This window comes from Schistocerca nitens, chromosome 2 (assembly GCF_023898315.1).
Source record: "Schistocerca nitens isolate TAMUIC-IGC-003100 chromosome 2, iqSchNite1.1, whole genome shotgun sequence".
NCBI lineage: Eukaryota > Metazoa > Arthropoda > Insecta > Orthoptera > Acrididae > Schistocerca > Schistocerca nitens.
In genome coordinates this window covers 93,960,563-93,976,012 of record NC_064615.1, presented here as the reverse complement: position 1 = coordinate 93,976,012, position 15,450 = coordinate 93,960,563, and the positions used below count along the sequence as shown (strand labels likewise).

Genomic DNA, 15,450 nt, shown 5'->3' with positions numbered 1-15,450 from the left:
AGAGGCTCCAGAGCATGCCCACTCGGTCACAACTTCCCTATGTTTTAAACCTATTTTAAAGGAAATTCATTTGCTCAGCTTATAATAGCTAGTTGATAATCATGGGATTCTTAGCCTTCGTAGGATAATGATATTTCTTCGAATTACCGTAAAATTGCTTGCTCTTACAGGCATTACTCGTTTAATGTGCTATATAGGTCACATAGTCGCACCAATATTCAACAGTTTCACAGACGTCTCGTTTTTTACACAAACGTAGAAACTAAATCCCTGAGCCAATCGCTGCTACTTGCTCGGCGAGAAACGCTTATTACAGAAAATTTGGACTAAACGAAGGTTCCACCGAGATTCGAACTCGGATCGCTGGATTCAGAGTCCAGAGTGCTAACCGTTACACCATGGAACCAGACAGGAGCATGGGACTCGTAAATACACTTAGCAGTACTCTGGCATACTTCAGACACTTCCTACTTGCATTTTTTAACTTAATTGACACGATCGAGCATTATAAAACTTAATCTGGGCAATGTTTGCAGTTGCAGCCGATGACTGCATTTCCTGTGCGTCTATATGACCGCGCTGAGTAGCAGTGTGTGGAAATGAAAGACAGGGACGGACGTAAAGCAATCAGTACGAATAAGAAAGCATGCACAGCCTCTGGTAGCTCAGTTGGTAGAGCGGTGGACTGTAGTGGGCGATTCACAGTTATCCATAGGTCGCTGGTTCAAATCCGGCCCAGAGGACTGTTTTTCTAATCTCAGGAGCAAAGAGGCTCCAGAGCATGCCCACTCGGTCAGAAATTCCCTATGTTTTAAACCTATTTTAAAGGAAATTCATTTGCTCAGCTTATAATAGCTAGTTGATAATCATGGGATTCTTAGCCTTCGTAGGATAATGATATTTCTTCGAATTACCGTAAAATTGCTTGCTCTTACAGGCATTACTCGTTTAATGTGCTATATAGGTCACATAGTCGCACCAATATTCAACAGTTTCACAGACGTCTCGTTTTTTACACAAACGTAGAAACTAAATCCCTGAGCCTATCGCTGCTACTTGCTCGGCGAGAAACGCTTATTACAGAAAATTTGGACTAAACGAAGGTTCCACCGAGATTCGAACTCGGATCGCTGGATTCAGAGTCCAGAGTGCTAACCGTTACACCATGGAACCAGACAGGAGCATGGGACTCGTAAATACACTTAGCAGTACTCTGGCATACTTCAGACACTTCCTACTTGCATTTTTTAACTTAATTGACACGATCGAGCATTATAAAACTTAATCTGGGCAATGTTTGCAGTTGCAGCCGATGACTGCATTTCCTGTGCGTCTATATGACCGCGCTGAGTAGCAGTGTGTGGAAATGAAAGACAGGGACGGACGTAAAGCAATCAGTACGAATAACAAAGCATGCACAGCCTCTGGTAGCTCAGTTGGTAGAGCGGTGGACTGTAGTGGGCGATTCACAGTTATCCATAGGTCGCTGGTTCAAATCCGGCCGAGAGGACTGTTTTTCTAATCTCAGGAGCAAAGAGGCTCCAGAGCATGCCCACTCGGTCACAACTTCCCTATGTTTTAAACCTATTTTAAAGGAAATTCATTTGCTCAGCTTATAATAGCTAGTTGATAATCATGGGATTCTTAGCCTTCGTAGGATAATGATATTTCTTCGAATTACCGTAAAATTGCTTGCTCTTACAGGCATTACTCGTTTAATGTGCTATATAGGTCACATAGTCGCACCAATATTCAACAGTTTCACAGACGTCTCGTTTTTTACACAAACGTAGAAACTAAATCCCTGAGCCTATCGCTGCTACTTGCTCGGCGAGAAACGCTTATTACAGAAAATTTGGACTAATCGAAGGTTCCACCGAGATTCGAACTCGGATCGCTGGATTCAGAGTCCAGAGTGCTAACCGTTACAACATGGAACCAGACAGGAGCATGGGACTCGTAAATACACTTAGCAGTACTCTGGCATACTTCAGACACTTCCTACTTGCATTTTTTAACTTAATTGACACGATCGAGCATTATAAAACTTAATCTGGGCAATGTTTGCAGTTGCAGCCGATGACTGCATTTCCTGTGCGTCTATATGACCGCGCTGAGTAGCAGTGTGTGGAAATGAAAGACAGGGACGGACGTAAAGCAATCAGTACGAATAAGAAAGCATGCACAGCCTCTGGTAGCTCAGTTGGTAGAGCGGTGGACTGTAGTGGGCGATTCACAGTTATCCATAGGTCGCTGGTTCAAATCCGGCCCAGAGGACTGTTTTTCTAATCTCAGGAGCAAAGAGGCTCCAGAGCATGCCCACTCGGTCACAACTTCCCTATGTTTTAAACCTATTTTAAAGGAAATTCATTTGCTCAGCTTATAATAGCTAGTTGATAATCATGGGATTCTTAGCCTTCGTAGGATAATGATATTTCTTCGAATTACCGTAAAATTGCTTGCTCTTACAGGCATTACTCGTTTAATGTGCTATATAGGTCACATAGTCGCACCAATATTCAACAGTTTCACAGACGTCTCGTTTTTTACACAAACGTAGAAACTAAATCCCTGAGCCTATCGCTGCTACTTGCTCGGCGAGAAACGCTTATTACAGAAAATTTGGACTAAACGAAGGTCCCACCGAGATTCGAACTCGGATCGCTGGATTCAGAGTCCAGAGTGCTAACCGTTACACCATGGAACCAGACAGGAGCATGGGACTCGTAAATACACTTAGCAGTACTCTGGCATACTTCAGACACTTCCTACTTGCATTTTTTAACTTAATTGACACGATCGAGCATTATAAAACTTAATCTGGGCAATGTTTGCAGTTGCAGCCGATGACTGCATTTCCTGTGCGTCTATATGACCGCGCTGAGTAGCAGTGTGTGGAAATGAAAGACAGGGACGGACGTAAAGCAATCAGTACGAATAAGAAAGCATGCACAGCCTCTGGTAGCTCAGTTGGTAGAGCGGTGGACTGTAGTGGGCGATTCACAGTTATCCATAGGTCGCTGGTTCAAATCCGGCCCAGAGGACTGTTTTTCTAATCTCAGGAGCAAAGAGGCTCCAGAGCATGCCCACTCGGTCAGAACTTCCCTATGTTTTAAACCTATTTTAAAGGAAATTCATTTGCTCAGCTTATAATAGCTAGTTGATAATCATGGGATTCTTAGCCTTCGTAGGATAATGATATTTCTTCGAATTACCGTAAAATTGCTTGCTCTTACAGGCATTACTCGTTTAATGTGCTATATAGGTCACATAGTCGCACCAATATTCAACAGTTTCACAGACGTCTCGTTTTTTACACAAACGTAGAAACTAAATCCCTGAGCCTATCGCTGCTACTTGCTCGGCGAGAAACGCTTATTACAGAAAATTTGGACTAAACGAAGGTTCCACCGAGATTCGAACTCGGATCGCTGGATTCAGAGTCCAGAGTGCTAACCGTTACACCATGGAACCAGACAGGAGCATGGGACTCGTAAATACACTTAGCAGTACTCTGGCATACTTCAGACACTTCCTACTTGCATTTTTTAACTTAATTGACACGATCGAGCATTATAAAACTTAATCTGGGCAATGTTTGCAGTTGCAGCCGATGACTGCATTTCCTGTGCGTCTATATGACCGCGCTGAGTAGCAGTGTGTGGAAATGAAAGACAGGGACGGACGTAAAGCAATCAGTACGAATAAGAAAGCATGCACAGCCTCTGGTAGCTCAGTTGGTAGAGCGGTGGACTGTAGTGGGCGATTCACAGTTATCCATAGGTCGCTGGTTCAAATCCGGCCCAGAGGACTGTTTTTCTAATCTCAGGAGCAAAGAGGCTCCAGAGCATGCCCACTCGGTCAGAACTTCCCTATGTTTTAAACCTATTTTAAAGGAAATTCATTTGCTCAGCTTATAATAGCTAGTTGATAATCATGGGATTCTTAGCCTTCGTAGGATAATGATATTTCTTCGAATTACCGTAAAATTGCTTGCTCTTACAGGCATTACTCGTTTAATGTGCTATATAGGTCACATAGTCGCACCAATATTCAACAGTTTCACAGACGTCTCGTTTTTTACACAAACGTAGAAACTAAATCCCTGAGCCTATCGCTGCTACTTGCTCGGCGAGAAACGCTTATTACAGAAAATTTGGACTAAACGAAGGTTCCACAGAGATTCGAACTCGGATCGCTGGATTCAGAGTCCAGAGTGCTAACCGTTACACCATGGAACCAGACAGGAGCATGGGACTCGTAAATACACTTAGCAGTACTCTGGCATACTTCAGACACTTCCTACTTGCATTTTTTAACTTAATTGACACGATCGAGCATTATAAAACTTAATCTGGGCAATGTTTGCAGTTGCAGCCGATGACTGCATTTCCTGTGCGTCTATATGACCGCGCTGAGTAGCAGTGTGTGGAAATGAAAGACAGGGACGGACGTAAAGCAATCAGTACGAATAAGAAAGCATGCACAGCCTCTGGTAGCTCAGTTGGTAGAGCGGTGGACTGTAGTGGGCGATTCACAGTTATCCATAGGTCGCTGGTTCAAATCCGGCCCAGAGGACTGTTTTTCTAATCTCAGGAGCAAAGAGGCTCCAGAGCATGCCCACTCGGTCAGAACTTCCCTATGTTTTAAACCTATTTTAAAGGAAATTCATTTGCTCAGCTTATAATAGCTAGTTGATAATCATGGGATTCTTAGCCTTCGTAGGATAATGATATTTCTTCGAATTACCGTAAAATTGCTTGCTCTTACAGGCATTACTCGTTTAATGTGCTATATAGGTCACATAGTCGCACCAATATTCAACAGTTTCACAGACGTCTCGTTTTTTACACAAACGTAGAAACTAAATCCCTGAGCCAATCGCTGCTACTTGCTCGGCGAGAAACGCTTATTACAGAAAATTTGGACTAAACGAAGGTTCCACCGAGATTCGAACTCGGATCGCTGGATTCAGAGTCCAGAGTGCTAACCGTTACACCATGGAACCAGACAGGAGCATGGGACTCGTAAATACACTTAGCAGTACTCTGGCATACTTCAGACACTTCCTACTTGCATTTTTTAACTTAATTGACACGATCGAGCATTATAAAACTTAATCTGGGCAATGTTTGCAGTTGCAGCCGATGACTGCATTTCCTGTGCGTCTATATGACCGCGCTGAGTAGCAGTGTGTGGAAATGAAAGACAGGGACGGACGTAAAGCAATCAGTACGAATAAGAAAGCATGCACAGCCTCTGGTAGCTCAGTTGGTAGAGCGGTGGACTGTAGTGGGCGATTCACAGTTATCCATAGGTCGCTGGTTCAAATCCGGCCCAGAGGACTGTTTTTCTAATCTCAGGAGCAAAGAGGCTCCAGAGCATGCCCACTCGGTCACAACTTCCCTATGTTTTAAACCTATTTTAAAGGAAATTCATTTGCTCAGCTTATAATAGCTAGTTGATAATCATGGGATTCTTAGCCTTCGTAGGATAATGATATTTCTTCGAATTACCGTAAAATTGCTTGCTCTTACAGGCATTACTCGTTTAATGTGCTATATAGGTCACATAGTCGCACCAATATTCAACAGTTTCACAGACGTCTCGTTTTTTACACAAACGTAGAAACTAAATCCCTGAGCCTATCGCTGCTACTTGCTCGGCGAGAAACGCTTATTACAGAAAATTTGGACTAAACGAAGGTTCCACCGAGATTCGAACTCGGATCGCTGGATTCAGAGTCCAGAGTGCTAACCGTTACACCATGGAACCAGACAGGAGCATGGGACTCGTAAATACACTTAGCAGTACTCTGGCATACTTCAGACACTTCCTACTTGCATTTTTTAACTTAATTGACACGATCGAGCATTATAAAACTTAATCTGGGCAATGTTTGCAGTTGCAGCCGATGACTGCATTTCCTGTGCGTCTATATGACCGCGCTGAGTAGCAGTGTGTGGAAATGAAAGACAGGGACGGACGTAAAGCAATCAGTACGAATAAGAAAGCATGCACAGCCTCTGGTAGCTCAGTTGGTAGAGCGGTGGACTGTAGTGGGCGATTCACAGTTATCCATAGGTCGCTGGTTCAAATCCGGCCGAGAGGACTGTTTTTCTAATCTCAGGAGCAAAGAGGCTCCAGAGCATGCCCACTCGGTCACAACTTCCCTATGTTTTAAACCTATTTTAAAGGAAATTCATTTGCTCAGCTTATAATAGCTAGTTGATAATCATGGGATTCTTAGCCTTCGTAGGATAATGATATTTCTTCGAATTACCGTAAAATTGCTTGCTCTTACAGGCATTACTCGTTTAATGTGCTATATAGGTCACATAGTCGCACCAATATTCAACAGTTTCACAGACGTCTCGTTTTTTACACAAACGTAGAAACTAAATCCCTGAGCCTATCGCTGCTACTTGCTCGGCGAGAAACGCTTATTACAGAAAATTTGGACTAAACCAAGGTTCCACCGAGATTCGAACTCGGATCGCTGGATTCAGAGTCCAGAGTGCTAACCGTTACAACATGGAACCAGACAGGAGCATGGGACTCGTAAATACACTTAGCAGTACTCTGGCATACTTCAGACACTTCCTACTTGCATTTTTTAACTTAATTGACACGATCGAGCATTATAAAACTTAATCTGGGCAATGTTTGCAGTTGCAGCCGATGACTGCATTTCCTGTGCGTCTATATGACCGCGCTGAGTAGCAGTGTGTGGAAATGAAAGACAGGGACGGACGTAAAGCAATCAGTACGAATAAGAAAGCATGCACAGCCTCTGGTAGCTCAGTTGGTAGAGCGGTGGACTGTAGTGGGCGATTCACAGTTATCCATAGGTCGCTGGTTCAAATCCGGCCCAGAGGACTGTTTTTCTAATCTCAGGAGCAAAGAGGCTCCAGAGCATGCCCACTCGGTCACAACTTCCCTATGTTTTAAACCTATTTTAAAGGAAATTCATTTGCTCAGCTTATAATAGCTAGTTGATAATCATGGGATTCTTAGCCTTCGTAGGATAATGATATTTCTTCGAATTACCGTAAAATTGCTTGCTCTTACAGGCATTACTCGTTTAATGTGCTATATAGGTCACATAGTCGCACCAATATTCAACAGTTTCACAGACGTCTCGTTTTTTACACAAACGTAGAAAGTAAATCCCTGAGCCTATCGCTGCTACTTGCTCGGCGAGAAACGCTTATTACAGAAAATTTGGACTAATCGAAGGTTCCACCGAGATTCGAACTCGGATCGCTGGATTCAGAGTCCAGAGTGCTAACCGTTACACCATGGAACCAGACAGGAGCATGGGACTCGTAAATACACTTAGCAGTACTCTGGCATACTTCAGACACTTCCTACTTGCATTTTTTAACTTAATTGACACGATCGAGCATTATAAAACTTAATCTGGGCAATGTTTGCAGTTGCAGCCGATGACTGCATTTCCTGTGCGTCTATATGACCGCGCTGAGTAGCAGTGTGTGGAAATGAAAGACAGGGACGGACGTAAAGCAATCAGTACGAATAAGAAAGCATGCACAGCCTCTGGTAGCTCAGTTGGTAGAGCGGTGGACTGTAGTGGGCGATTCACAGTTATCCATAGGTCGCTGGTTCAAATCCGGCCCAGAGGACTGTTTTTCTAATCTCAGGAGCAAAGAGGCTCCAGAGCATGCCCACTCGGTCACAACTTCCCTATGTTTTAAACCTATTTTAAAGGAAATTCATTTGCTCAGCTTATAATAGCTAGTTGATAATCATGGGATTCTTAGCCTTCGTAGGATAATGATATTTCTTCGAATTACCGTAAAATTGCTTGCTCTTACAGGCATTACTCGTTTAATGTGCTATATAGGTCACATAGTCGCACCAATATTCAACAGTTTCACAGACGTCTCGTTTTTTACACAAACGTAGAAACTAAATCCCTGAGCCTATCGCTGCTACTTGCTCGGCGAGAAACGCTTATTACAGAAAATTTGGACTAATCGAAGGTTCCACCGAGATTCGAACTCGGATCGCTGGATTCAGAGTCCAGAGTGCTAACCGTTACACCATGGAACCACACAGGAGCATGGGACTCGTAAATACACTTAGCAGTACTCTGGCATACTTCAGACACTTCCTACTTGCATTTTTTAACTTAATTGACACGATCGAGCATTATAAAACTTAATCTGGGCAATGTTTGCAGTTGCAGCCGATGACTGCATTTCCTGTGCGTCTATATGACCGCGCTGAGTAGCAGTGTGTGGAAATGAAAGACAGGGACGGACGTAAAGCAATCAGTACGAATAAGAAAGCATGCACAGCCTCTGGTAGCTCAGTTGGTAGAGCGGTGGACTGTAGTGGGCGATTCACAGTTATCCATAGGTCGCTGGTTCAAATCCGGCCGAGAGGACTGTTTTTCTAATCTCAGGAGCAAAGAGGCTCCAGAGCATGCCCACTCGGTCACAACTTCCCTATGTTTTAAACCTATTTAAAAGGAAATTCATTTGCTCAGCTTATAATAGCTAGTTGATAATCATGGGATTCTTAGCCTTCGTAGGATAATGATATTTCTTCGAATTACCGTAAAATTGCTTGCTCTTACAGGCATTACTCGTTTAATGTGCTATATAGGTCACATAGTCGCACCAATATTCAACAGTTTCACAGACGTCTCGTTTTTTACACAAACGTAGAAACTAAATCCCTGAGCCTATCGCTGCTACTTGCTCGGCGAGAAACGCTTATTACAGAAAATTTGGACTAAACGAAGGTTCCACCGAGATTCGAACTCGGATCGCTGGATTCAGAGTCCAGAGTGCTAACCGTTACACCATGGAACCAGACAGGAGCATGGGACTCGTAAATACACTTAGCAGTACTCTGGCATACTTCAGACACTTCCTACTTGCATTTTTTAACTTAATTGACACGATCGAGCATTATAAAACTTAATCTGGGCAATGTTTGCAGTTGCAGCCGATGACTGCATTTCCTGTGCGTCTATATGACCGCGCTGAGTAGCAGTGTGTGGAAATGAAAGACAGGGACGGACGTAAAGCAATCAGTACGAATAAGAAAGCATGCACAGCCTCTGGTAGCTCAGTTGGTAGAGCGGTGGACTGTAGTGGGCGATTCACAGTTATCCATAGGTCGCTGGTTCAAATCCGGCCGAGAGGACTGTTTTTCTAATCTCAGGAGCAAAGAGGCTCCAGAGCATGCCCACTCGGTCACAACTTCCCTATGTTTTAAACCTATTTAAAAGGAAATTCATTTGCTCAGCTTATAATAGCTAGTTGATAATCATGGGATTCTTAGCCTTCGTAGGATAATGATATTTCTTCGAATTACCGTAAAATTGCTTGCTCTTACAGGCATTACTCGTTTAATGTGCTATATAGGTCACATAGTCGCACCAATATTCAACAGTTTCACAGACGTCTCGTTTTTTACACAAACGTAGAAACTAAATCCCTGAGCCTATCGCTGCTACTTGCTCGGCGAGAAACGCTTATTACAGAAAATTTGGACTAAACCAAGGTTCCACCGAGATTCGAACTCGGATCGCTGGATTCAGAGTCCAGAGTGCTAACCGTTACACCATGGAACCAGACAGGAGCATGGGACTCGTAAATACACTTAGCAGTACTCTGGCATACTTCAGACACTTCCTACTTGCATTTTTTAACTTAATTGACACGATCGAGCATTATAAAACTTAATCTGGGCAATGTTTGCAGTTGCAGCCGATGACTGCATTTCCTGTGCGTCTATATGACCGCGCTGAGTAGCAGTGTGTGGAAATGAAAGACAGGGACGGACGTAAAGCAATCAGTACGAATAAGAAAGCATGCACAGCCTCTGGTAGCTCAGTTGGTAGAGCGGTGGACTGTAGTGGGCGATTCACAGTTATCCATAGGTCGCTGGTTCAAATCCGGCCCAGAGGACTGTTTTTCTAATCTCAGGAGCAAAGAGGCTCCAGAGCATGCCCACTCGGTCACAACTTCCCTATGTTTTAAACCTATTTTAAAGGAAATTCATTTGCTCAGCTTATAATAGCTAGTTGATAATCATGGGATTCTTAGCCTTCGTAGGATAATGATATTTCTTCGAATTACCGTAAAATTGCTTGCTCTTACAGGCATTACTCGTTTAATGTGCTATATAGGTCACATAGTCGCACCAATATTCAACAGTTTCACAGACTTCTCGTTTTTTACACAAACGTAGAAACTAAATCCCTGAGCCTATCGCTGCTACTTGCTCGGCGAGAAACGCTTATTACAGAAAATTTGGACTAATCGAAGGTTCCACCGAGATTCGAACTCGGATCGCTGGATTCAGAGTCCAGAGTGCTAACCGTTACACCATGGAACCACACAGGAGCATGGGACTCGTAAATACACTTAGCAGTACTCTGGCATACTTCAGACACTTCCTACTTGCATTTTTTAACTTAATTGACACGATCGAGCATTATAAAACTTAATCTGGGCAATGTTTGCAGTTGCAGCCGATGACTGCATTTCCTGTGCGTCTATATGACCGCGCTGAGTAGCAGTGTGTGGAAATGAAAGACAGGGACGGACGTAAAGCAATCAGTACGAATAAGAAAGCATGCACAGCCTCTGGTAGCTCAGTTGGTAGAGCGGTGGACTGTAGTGGGCGATTCACAGTTATCCATAGGTCGCTGGTTCAAATCCGGCCCAGAGGACTGTTTTTCTAATCTCAGGAGCAAAGAGGCTCCAGAGCATGCCCACTCGGTCACAACTTCCCTATGTTTTAAACCTATTTTAAAGGAAATTCATTTGCTCAGCTTATAATAGCTAGTTGATAATCATGGGATTCTTAGCCTTCGTAGGATAATGATATTTCTTCGAATTACCGTAAAATTGCTTGCTCTTACAGGCATTACTCGTTTAATGTGCTATATAGGTCACATAGTCGCACCAATATTCAACAGTTTCACAGACGTCTCGTTTTTTACACAAACGTAGAAACTAAATCCCTGAGCCTATCGCTGCTACTTGCTCGGCGAGAAACGCTTATTACAGAAAATTTGGACTAAACCAAGGTTCCACCGAGATTCGAACTCGGATCGCTGGATTCAGAGTCCAGAGTGCTAACCGTTACACCATGGAACCAGACAGAAGCATGGGACTCGTAAATACACTTAGCAGTACTCTGGCATACTTCAGACACTTCCTACTTGCATTTTTTAACTTAATTGACACGATCGAGCATTATAAAACTTAATCTGGGCAATGTTTGCAGTTGCAGCCGATGACTGCATTTCCTGTGCGTCTATATGACCGCGCTGAGTAGCAGTGTGTGGAAATGAAAGACAGGGACGGACGTAAAGCAATCAGTACGAATAAGAAAGCATGCACAGCCTCTGGTAGCTCAGTTGGTAGAGCGGTGGACTGTAGTGGGCGATTCACAGTTATCCATAGGTCGCTGGTTCAAATCCGGCCCAGAGGACTGTTTTTCTAATCTCAGGAGCAAAGAGGCTCCAGAGCATGCCCACTCGGTCACAACTTCCCTATGTTTTAAACCTATTTTAAAGGAAATTCATTTGCTCAGCTTATAATAGCTAGTTGATAATCATGGGATTCTTAGCCTTCGTAGGATAATGATATTTCTTCGAATTACCGTAAAATTGCTTGCTCTTACAGGCATTACTCGTTTAATGTGCTATATAGGTCACATAGTCGCACCAATATTCAACAGTTTCACAGACGTCTCGTTTTTTACACAAACGTAGAAACTAAATCCCTGAGCCTATCGCTGCTACTTGCTCGGCGAGAAACGCTTATTACAGAAAATTTGGACTAAACGAAGGTTCCACCGAGATTCGAACTCGGATCGCTGGATTCAGAGTCCAGAGTGCTAACCGTTACACCATGGAACCAGACAGGAGCATGGGACTCGTAAATACACTTAGCAGTACTCAGGCATACTTCAGACACTTCCTACTTGCATTTTTTAACTTAATTGACACGATCGAGCATTATAAAACTTAATCTGGGCAATGTTTGCAGTTGCAGCCGATGACTGCATTTCCTGTGCGTCTATATGACCGCGCTGAGTAGCAGTGTGTGGAAATGAAAGACAGGGACGGACGTAAAGCAATCAGTACGAATAAGAAAGCATGCACAGCCTCTGGTAGCTCAGTTGGTAGAGCGGTGGACTGTAGTGGGCGATTCACAGTTATCCATAGGTCGCTGGTTCAAATCCGGCCCAGAGGACTGTTTTTCTAATCTCAGGAGCAAAGAGGCTCCAGAGCATGCCCACTCGGTCACAACTTCCCTATGTTTTAAACCTATTTTAAAGGAAATTCATTTGCTCAGCTTATAATAGCTAGTTGATAATCATGGGATTCTTAGCCTTCGTAGGATAATGATATTTCTTCGAATTACCGTAAAATTGCTTGCTCTTACAGGCATTACTCGTTTAATGTGCTATATAGGTCACATAGTCGCACCAATATTCAACAGTTTCACAGACGTCTCGTTTTTTACACAAACGTAGAAAGTAAATCCCTGAGCCTATCGCTGCTACTTGCTCGGCGAGAAACGCTTATTACAGAAAATTTGGACTAAACGAAGGTTCCACCGAGATTCGAACTCGGATCGCTGGATTCAGAGTCCAGAGTGCTAACCGTTACACCATGGAACCAGACAGGAGCATGGGACTCGTAAATACACTTAGCAGTACTCTGGCATACTTCAGACACTTCCTACTTGCATTTTTTAACGTAATTGACACGATCGAGCATTATAAAACTTAATCTGGGCAATGTTTGCAGTTGCAGCCGATGACTGCATTTCCTGTGCGTCTATATGACCGCGCTGAGTAGCAGTGTGTGGAAATGAAAGACAGGGACGGACGTAAAGCAATCAGTACGAATAAGAAAGCATGCACAGCCTCTGGTAGCTCAGTTGGTAGAGCGGTGGACTGTAGTGGGCGATTCACAGTTATCCATAGGTCGCTGGTTCGAATCCGGCCCAGAGGACTGTTTTTCAAATCTCAGGAGCAAAGAGGCTCCAGAGCATGCCCACTCGGTCAGAACTTCCCTATGTTTTAAACCTATTTTAAAGGAAATTCATTTGCTCAGCTTATAATAGCTAGTTGATAATCATGGGATTCTTAGCCTTCGTAGGATAATGATATTTCTTCGAATTACCGTAAAATTGCTTGCTCTTACAGGCATTACTCGTTTAATGTGCTATATAGGTCACATAGTCGCACCAATATTCAACAGTTTCACAGACGTCTCGTTTTTTACACAAACGTAGAAACTAAATCCCTGAGCCTATCGCTGCTACTTGCTCGGCGAGAAACGCTTATTACAGAAAATTTGGACTAAACGAAGGTTCCACCGAGATTCGAACTCGGATCGCTGGATTCAGAGTCCAGAGTGCTAACCGTTACACCATGGAACCAGACAGGAGCATGGGACTCGTAAATACACTTAGCAGTACTCTGGCATACTTCAGACACTTCCTACTTGCATTTTTTAACTTAATTGACACGATCGAGCATTATAAAACTTAATCTGGGCAATGTTTGCAGTTGCAGCCGATGACTGCATTTCCTGTGCGTCTATATGACCGCGCTGAGTAGCAGTGTGTGGAAATGAAAGACAGGGACGGACGTAAAGCAATCAGTACGAATAAGAAAGCATGCACAGCCTCTGGTAGCTCAGTTGGGCAGTTCGCCGGCGGACGGCGTGGAGGTAGGACGTAGTTGGTGTGCGCTGCGCCGTCTGTGCTTCCGCGTGGTAAGTCTTGCGCTTGCTGCGGCTTAAAACTCTGTTATAGAACGCTTCGAGAAGTAATGAGTAGCATGCAGTGATGGCTCAACCAAGTCGAAAAGATACGTTGAAACTTACTTTTGATCCTCGATATGCCAGACCCAAGTCGTTTGAAGTAGAAAATTGGTTAGAAGAAGATGTGAAGCTTTCCTTTAATGATGTAATTGGGATCCACCTGTCGATTGTAGCTTGTGTCGTGTTTGTTAAAATGCGTAGTTCCGAGTTGTGCGAGAAAATAGTTGAGTCATCCGGAGGTGTCATGAAATTTAAGCACTCAGATGGAAACGTTGGTGAAGTCACCGTTGCACATGCTGGTTTTGGCATTCGCACGATTCGAATCTTCGAGTTACCCTTTGAGATTACAACAGACCAAATTAATGCTGTAATTTCGCCCTTTGGGAAAGTGCTCAGCAACTTTGCCGAGAAATGGTCAAGCGCGCATAAATTCCCAGTACTAAATGGCGTACGGCAGCTTCGTGTAGAGTTACAAAAGCACATCCCGTCGTACATCAATGTCTGCGGATATAGAGGGATTGTAATTTATGACGACCAACCGCCAACCTGTGCCGCCTGTAACAAGCCTGGGCACGTTCGCGCAGAATGTATACAGCGGCGCGTAGCACAGCTGCCGGCCGGCGAGGCCGCTAGGCCACCGGCGATGACAACACTGCCAGGAACCTACGCCGCCGTGGCACGCGAACGGCCGACTGTCTCCTCATCCCCTGAATCGTGTGCAAATACAAATTCTCTAAACACTGGAATTCCGATGGACGTCAGTGCCGTCATAGCTGACGACTTACAAGAGTCCCGCCAATCTACGGAAACAGTTGAAGTTCCACCGACACAAGCGCCTGCAATTGTAAAGGCAGCAGATCCGCCGGAAGCTGAAGACCGACACACCTTGCAGGAAAGCGACACTAACTTGGATGCTGAAGAAAGTCCGTCGAGAGGCAATTCTCCGAAGAAAAATAAGAAACGCCGGCTGGCGCGCAAAGGTGCAGAGGAGACAGCTCCCATACTCCGACAAAAAGCGAAGGAAATAGGTAGTACCTTAAGCCAACAGATCTGTAGCAACACGAAAGCGACACCAGTTTCTGTGGAGCGTTCCCCTTCTGCGCTGGAAAAACGAGACGTCCAAGGAAAACCAACAAAGACAGCATCCAACCACCCTCAAGAAACGAGTCACTCTCATGAAGCTTCACTCGTCGCACCCACGACGACAACCTCAACCAGCTGGGCAGACGAAAGCGACCATAACAATCCCGACGCTGAAATGACAGAAATTTCAGAAACTAAGACAGACTGTAAGCTAGCCCCACAGGTGGCTGATATCTTCAACGACGACGTCTCCGCGAACGAACATTCTAAAGAACAAGGACACACCGCTGAAACATTTGCTACCGGTGAATATTATTAAGACGCGTTTTAAAGCTGACGTTTGCGAGACAAAACGGAAGAATGTTTTTTAAAGTTAGATCAAGTAGAACGAAGAATGTCTGACCTACAAGCATACAAAATCACGACAGTAAACCTTAATAAGATTCATAGTTCCTTTAAACTAGATAACTTAAAAGATTTTATATACGCATCTGACAGTGACATTATACTTTTACAAGAAGTGACAGACATTGAGC

The 15,450-nt window shown here is 44.0% G+C and overlaps 35 non-coding genes across 35 annotated transcripts; 17 read left to right on the top strand and 18 right to left on the bottom strand.

Annotated features, from left to right (window-relative positions):
* Positions 1 to 334: 334 nt before the first annotated feature.
* Trnaq-cug (transfer RNA glutamine (anticodon CUG)) lies at positions 335 to 406 on the bottom strand. Its single transcript has one exon. It is a non-coding gene; the product is annotated as a tRNA-Gln (tRNA).
* Positions 407 to 654: 248 nt separating this feature from the next.
* Trnay-gua (transfer RNA tyrosine (anticodon GUA)) lies at positions 655 to 743 on the top strand. Its single transcript is given in 2 exon segments — positions 655 to 691; positions 708 to 743. It is a non-coding gene; the product is annotated as a tRNA-Tyr (tRNA).
* A 358-nt stretch (positions 744 to 1,101) lies between these two features.
* On the bottom strand, positions 1,102 to 1,173 carry Trnaq-cug (transfer RNA glutamine (anticodon CUG)). The gene has a single exon. It is a non-coding gene; the product is annotated as a tRNA-Gln (tRNA).
* Positions 1,174 to 1,421: 248 nt separating this feature from the next.
* Positions 1,422 to 1,510, top strand: Trnay-gua (transfer RNA tyrosine (anticodon GUA)). The gene is given in 2 exon segments: positions 1,422 to 1,458; positions 1,475 to 1,510. It is a non-coding gene; the product is annotated as a tRNA-Tyr (tRNA).
* A 358-nt stretch (positions 1,511 to 1,868) lies between these two features.
* On the bottom strand, positions 1,869 to 1,940 carry Trnaq-cug (transfer RNA glutamine (anticodon CUG)). The gene has a single exon. It is a non-coding gene; the product is annotated as a tRNA-Gln (tRNA).
* A 248-nt stretch (positions 1,941 to 2,188) lies between these two features.
* On the top strand, positions 2,189 to 2,277 carry Trnay-gua (transfer RNA tyrosine (anticodon GUA)). Its single transcript is given in 2 exon segments — positions 2,189 to 2,225; positions 2,242 to 2,277. It is a non-coding gene; the product is annotated as a tRNA-Tyr (tRNA).
* A 358-nt stretch (positions 2,278 to 2,635) lies between these two features.
* On the bottom strand, positions 2,636 to 2,707 carry Trnaq-cug (transfer RNA glutamine (anticodon CUG)). Its single transcript has one exon. It is a non-coding gene; the product is annotated as a tRNA-Gln (tRNA).
* Positions 2,708 to 2,955: 248 nt separating this feature from the next.
* On the top strand, positions 2,956 to 3,044 carry Trnay-gua (transfer RNA tyrosine (anticodon GUA)). The gene is given in 2 exon segments: positions 2,956 to 2,992; positions 3,009 to 3,044. It is a non-coding gene; the product is annotated as a tRNA-Tyr (tRNA).
* A 358-nt stretch (positions 3,045 to 3,402) lies between these two features.
* On the bottom strand, positions 3,403 to 3,474 carry Trnaq-cug (transfer RNA glutamine (anticodon CUG)). Its single transcript has one exon. It is a non-coding gene; the product is annotated as a tRNA-Gln (tRNA).
* Positions 3,475 to 3,722: 248 nt separating this feature from the next.
* On the top strand, positions 3,723 to 3,811 carry Trnay-gua (transfer RNA tyrosine (anticodon GUA)). Its single transcript is given in 2 exon segments — positions 3,723 to 3,759; positions 3,776 to 3,811. It is a non-coding gene; the product is annotated as a tRNA-Tyr (tRNA).
* A 358-nt stretch (positions 3,812 to 4,169) lies between these two features.
* Positions 4,170 to 4,241, bottom strand: Trnaq-cug (transfer RNA glutamine (anticodon CUG)). The gene has a single exon. It is a non-coding gene; the product is annotated as a tRNA-Gln (tRNA).
* Positions 4,242 to 4,489: 248 nt separating this feature from the next.
* Positions 4,490 to 4,578, top strand: Trnay-gua (transfer RNA tyrosine (anticodon GUA)). Its single transcript is given in 2 exon segments — positions 4,490 to 4,526; positions 4,543 to 4,578. It is a non-coding gene; the product is annotated as a tRNA-Tyr (tRNA).
* A 358-nt stretch (positions 4,579 to 4,936) lies between these two features.
* Trnaq-cug (transfer RNA glutamine (anticodon CUG)) lies at positions 4,937 to 5,008 on the bottom strand. The gene has a single exon. It is a non-coding gene; the product is annotated as a tRNA-Gln (tRNA).
* Positions 5,009 to 5,256: 248 nt separating this feature from the next.
* Trnay-gua (transfer RNA tyrosine (anticodon GUA)) lies at positions 5,257 to 5,345 on the top strand. Its single transcript is given in 2 exon segments — positions 5,257 to 5,293; positions 5,310 to 5,345. It is a non-coding gene; the product is annotated as a tRNA-Tyr (tRNA).
* Positions 5,346 to 5,703: 358 nt separating this feature from the next.
* Trnaq-cug (transfer RNA glutamine (anticodon CUG)) lies at positions 5,704 to 5,775 on the bottom strand. The gene has a single exon. It is a non-coding gene; the product is annotated as a tRNA-Gln (tRNA).
* Positions 5,776 to 6,023: 248 nt separating this feature from the next.
* Positions 6,024 to 6,112, top strand: Trnay-gua (transfer RNA tyrosine (anticodon GUA)). Its single transcript is given in 2 exon segments — positions 6,024 to 6,060; positions 6,077 to 6,112. It is a non-coding gene; the product is annotated as a tRNA-Tyr (tRNA).
* A 358-nt stretch (positions 6,113 to 6,470) lies between these two features.
* Positions 6,471 to 6,542, bottom strand: Trnaq-cug (transfer RNA glutamine (anticodon CUG)). The gene has a single exon. It is a non-coding gene; the product is annotated as a tRNA-Gln (tRNA).
* A 248-nt stretch (positions 6,543 to 6,790) lies between these two features.
* Trnay-gua (transfer RNA tyrosine (anticodon GUA)) lies at positions 6,791 to 6,879 on the top strand. Its single transcript is given in 2 exon segments — positions 6,791 to 6,827; positions 6,844 to 6,879. It is a non-coding gene; the product is annotated as a tRNA-Tyr (tRNA).
* Positions 6,880 to 7,237: 358 nt separating this feature from the next.
* On the bottom strand, positions 7,238 to 7,309 carry Trnaq-cug (transfer RNA glutamine (anticodon CUG)). The gene has a single exon. It is a non-coding gene; the product is annotated as a tRNA-Gln (tRNA).
* Positions 7,310 to 7,557: 248 nt separating this feature from the next.
* Trnay-gua (transfer RNA tyrosine (anticodon GUA)) lies at positions 7,558 to 7,646 on the top strand. Its single transcript is given in 2 exon segments — positions 7,558 to 7,594; positions 7,611 to 7,646. It is a non-coding gene; the product is annotated as a tRNA-Tyr (tRNA).
* A 358-nt stretch (positions 7,647 to 8,004) lies between these two features.
* On the bottom strand, positions 8,005 to 8,076 carry Trnaq-cug (transfer RNA glutamine (anticodon CUG)). Its single transcript has one exon. It is a non-coding gene; the product is annotated as a tRNA-Gln (tRNA).
* A 248-nt stretch (positions 8,077 to 8,324) lies between these two features.
* On the top strand, positions 8,325 to 8,413 carry Trnay-gua (transfer RNA tyrosine (anticodon GUA)). The gene is given in 2 exon segments: positions 8,325 to 8,361; positions 8,378 to 8,413. It is a non-coding gene; the product is annotated as a tRNA-Tyr (tRNA).
* Positions 8,414 to 8,771: 358 nt separating this feature from the next.
* On the bottom strand, positions 8,772 to 8,843 carry Trnaq-cug (transfer RNA glutamine (anticodon CUG)). Its single transcript has one exon. It is a non-coding gene; the product is annotated as a tRNA-Gln (tRNA).
* A 248-nt stretch (positions 8,844 to 9,091) lies between these two features.
* Positions 9,092 to 9,180, top strand: Trnay-gua (transfer RNA tyrosine (anticodon GUA)). The gene is given in 2 exon segments: positions 9,092 to 9,128; positions 9,145 to 9,180. It is a non-coding gene; the product is annotated as a tRNA-Tyr (tRNA).
* A 358-nt stretch (positions 9,181 to 9,538) lies between these two features.
* Positions 9,539 to 9,610, bottom strand: Trnaq-cug (transfer RNA glutamine (anticodon CUG)). Its single transcript has one exon. It is a non-coding gene; the product is annotated as a tRNA-Gln (tRNA).
* A 248-nt stretch (positions 9,611 to 9,858) lies between these two features.
* On the top strand, positions 9,859 to 9,947 carry Trnay-gua (transfer RNA tyrosine (anticodon GUA)). The gene is given in 2 exon segments: positions 9,859 to 9,895; positions 9,912 to 9,947. It is a non-coding gene; the product is annotated as a tRNA-Tyr (tRNA).
* A 358-nt stretch (positions 9,948 to 10,305) lies between these two features.
* Trnaq-cug (transfer RNA glutamine (anticodon CUG)) lies at positions 10,306 to 10,377 on the bottom strand. Its single transcript has one exon. It is a non-coding gene; the product is annotated as a tRNA-Gln (tRNA).
* A 248-nt stretch (positions 10,378 to 10,625) lies between these two features.
* On the top strand, positions 10,626 to 10,714 carry Trnay-gua (transfer RNA tyrosine (anticodon GUA)). Its single transcript is given in 2 exon segments — positions 10,626 to 10,662; positions 10,679 to 10,714. It is a non-coding gene; the product is annotated as a tRNA-Tyr (tRNA).
* A 358-nt stretch (positions 10,715 to 11,072) lies between these two features.
* Positions 11,073 to 11,144, bottom strand: Trnaq-cug (transfer RNA glutamine (anticodon CUG)). The gene has a single exon. It is a non-coding gene; the product is annotated as a tRNA-Gln (tRNA).
* A 248-nt stretch (positions 11,145 to 11,392) lies between these two features.
* On the top strand, positions 11,393 to 11,481 carry Trnay-gua (transfer RNA tyrosine (anticodon GUA)). The gene is given in 2 exon segments: positions 11,393 to 11,429; positions 11,446 to 11,481. It is a non-coding gene; the product is annotated as a tRNA-Tyr (tRNA).
* Positions 11,482 to 11,839: 358 nt separating this feature from the next.
* On the bottom strand, positions 11,840 to 11,911 carry Trnaq-cug (transfer RNA glutamine (anticodon CUG)). Its single transcript has one exon. It is a non-coding gene; the product is annotated as a tRNA-Gln (tRNA).
* A 248-nt stretch (positions 11,912 to 12,159) lies between these two features.
* Positions 12,160 to 12,248, top strand: Trnay-gua (transfer RNA tyrosine (anticodon GUA)). Its single transcript is given in 2 exon segments — positions 12,160 to 12,196; positions 12,213 to 12,248. It is a non-coding gene; the product is annotated as a tRNA-Tyr (tRNA).
* A 358-nt stretch (positions 12,249 to 12,606) lies between these two features.
* Trnaq-cug (transfer RNA glutamine (anticodon CUG)) lies at positions 12,607 to 12,678 on the bottom strand. The gene has a single exon. It is a non-coding gene; the product is annotated as a tRNA-Gln (tRNA).
* A 248-nt stretch (positions 12,679 to 12,926) lies between these two features.
* Trnay-gua (transfer RNA tyrosine (anticodon GUA)) lies at positions 12,927 to 13,015 on the top strand. The gene is given in 2 exon segments: positions 12,927 to 12,963; positions 12,980 to 13,015. It is a non-coding gene; the product is annotated as a tRNA-Tyr (tRNA).
* A 358-nt stretch (positions 13,016 to 13,373) lies between these two features.
* On the bottom strand, positions 13,374 to 13,445 carry Trnaq-cug (transfer RNA glutamine (anticodon CUG)). The gene has a single exon. It is a non-coding gene; the product is annotated as a tRNA-Gln (tRNA).
* Between the last annotated feature and the right edge of the window lie 2,005 nt (positions 13,446 to 15,450).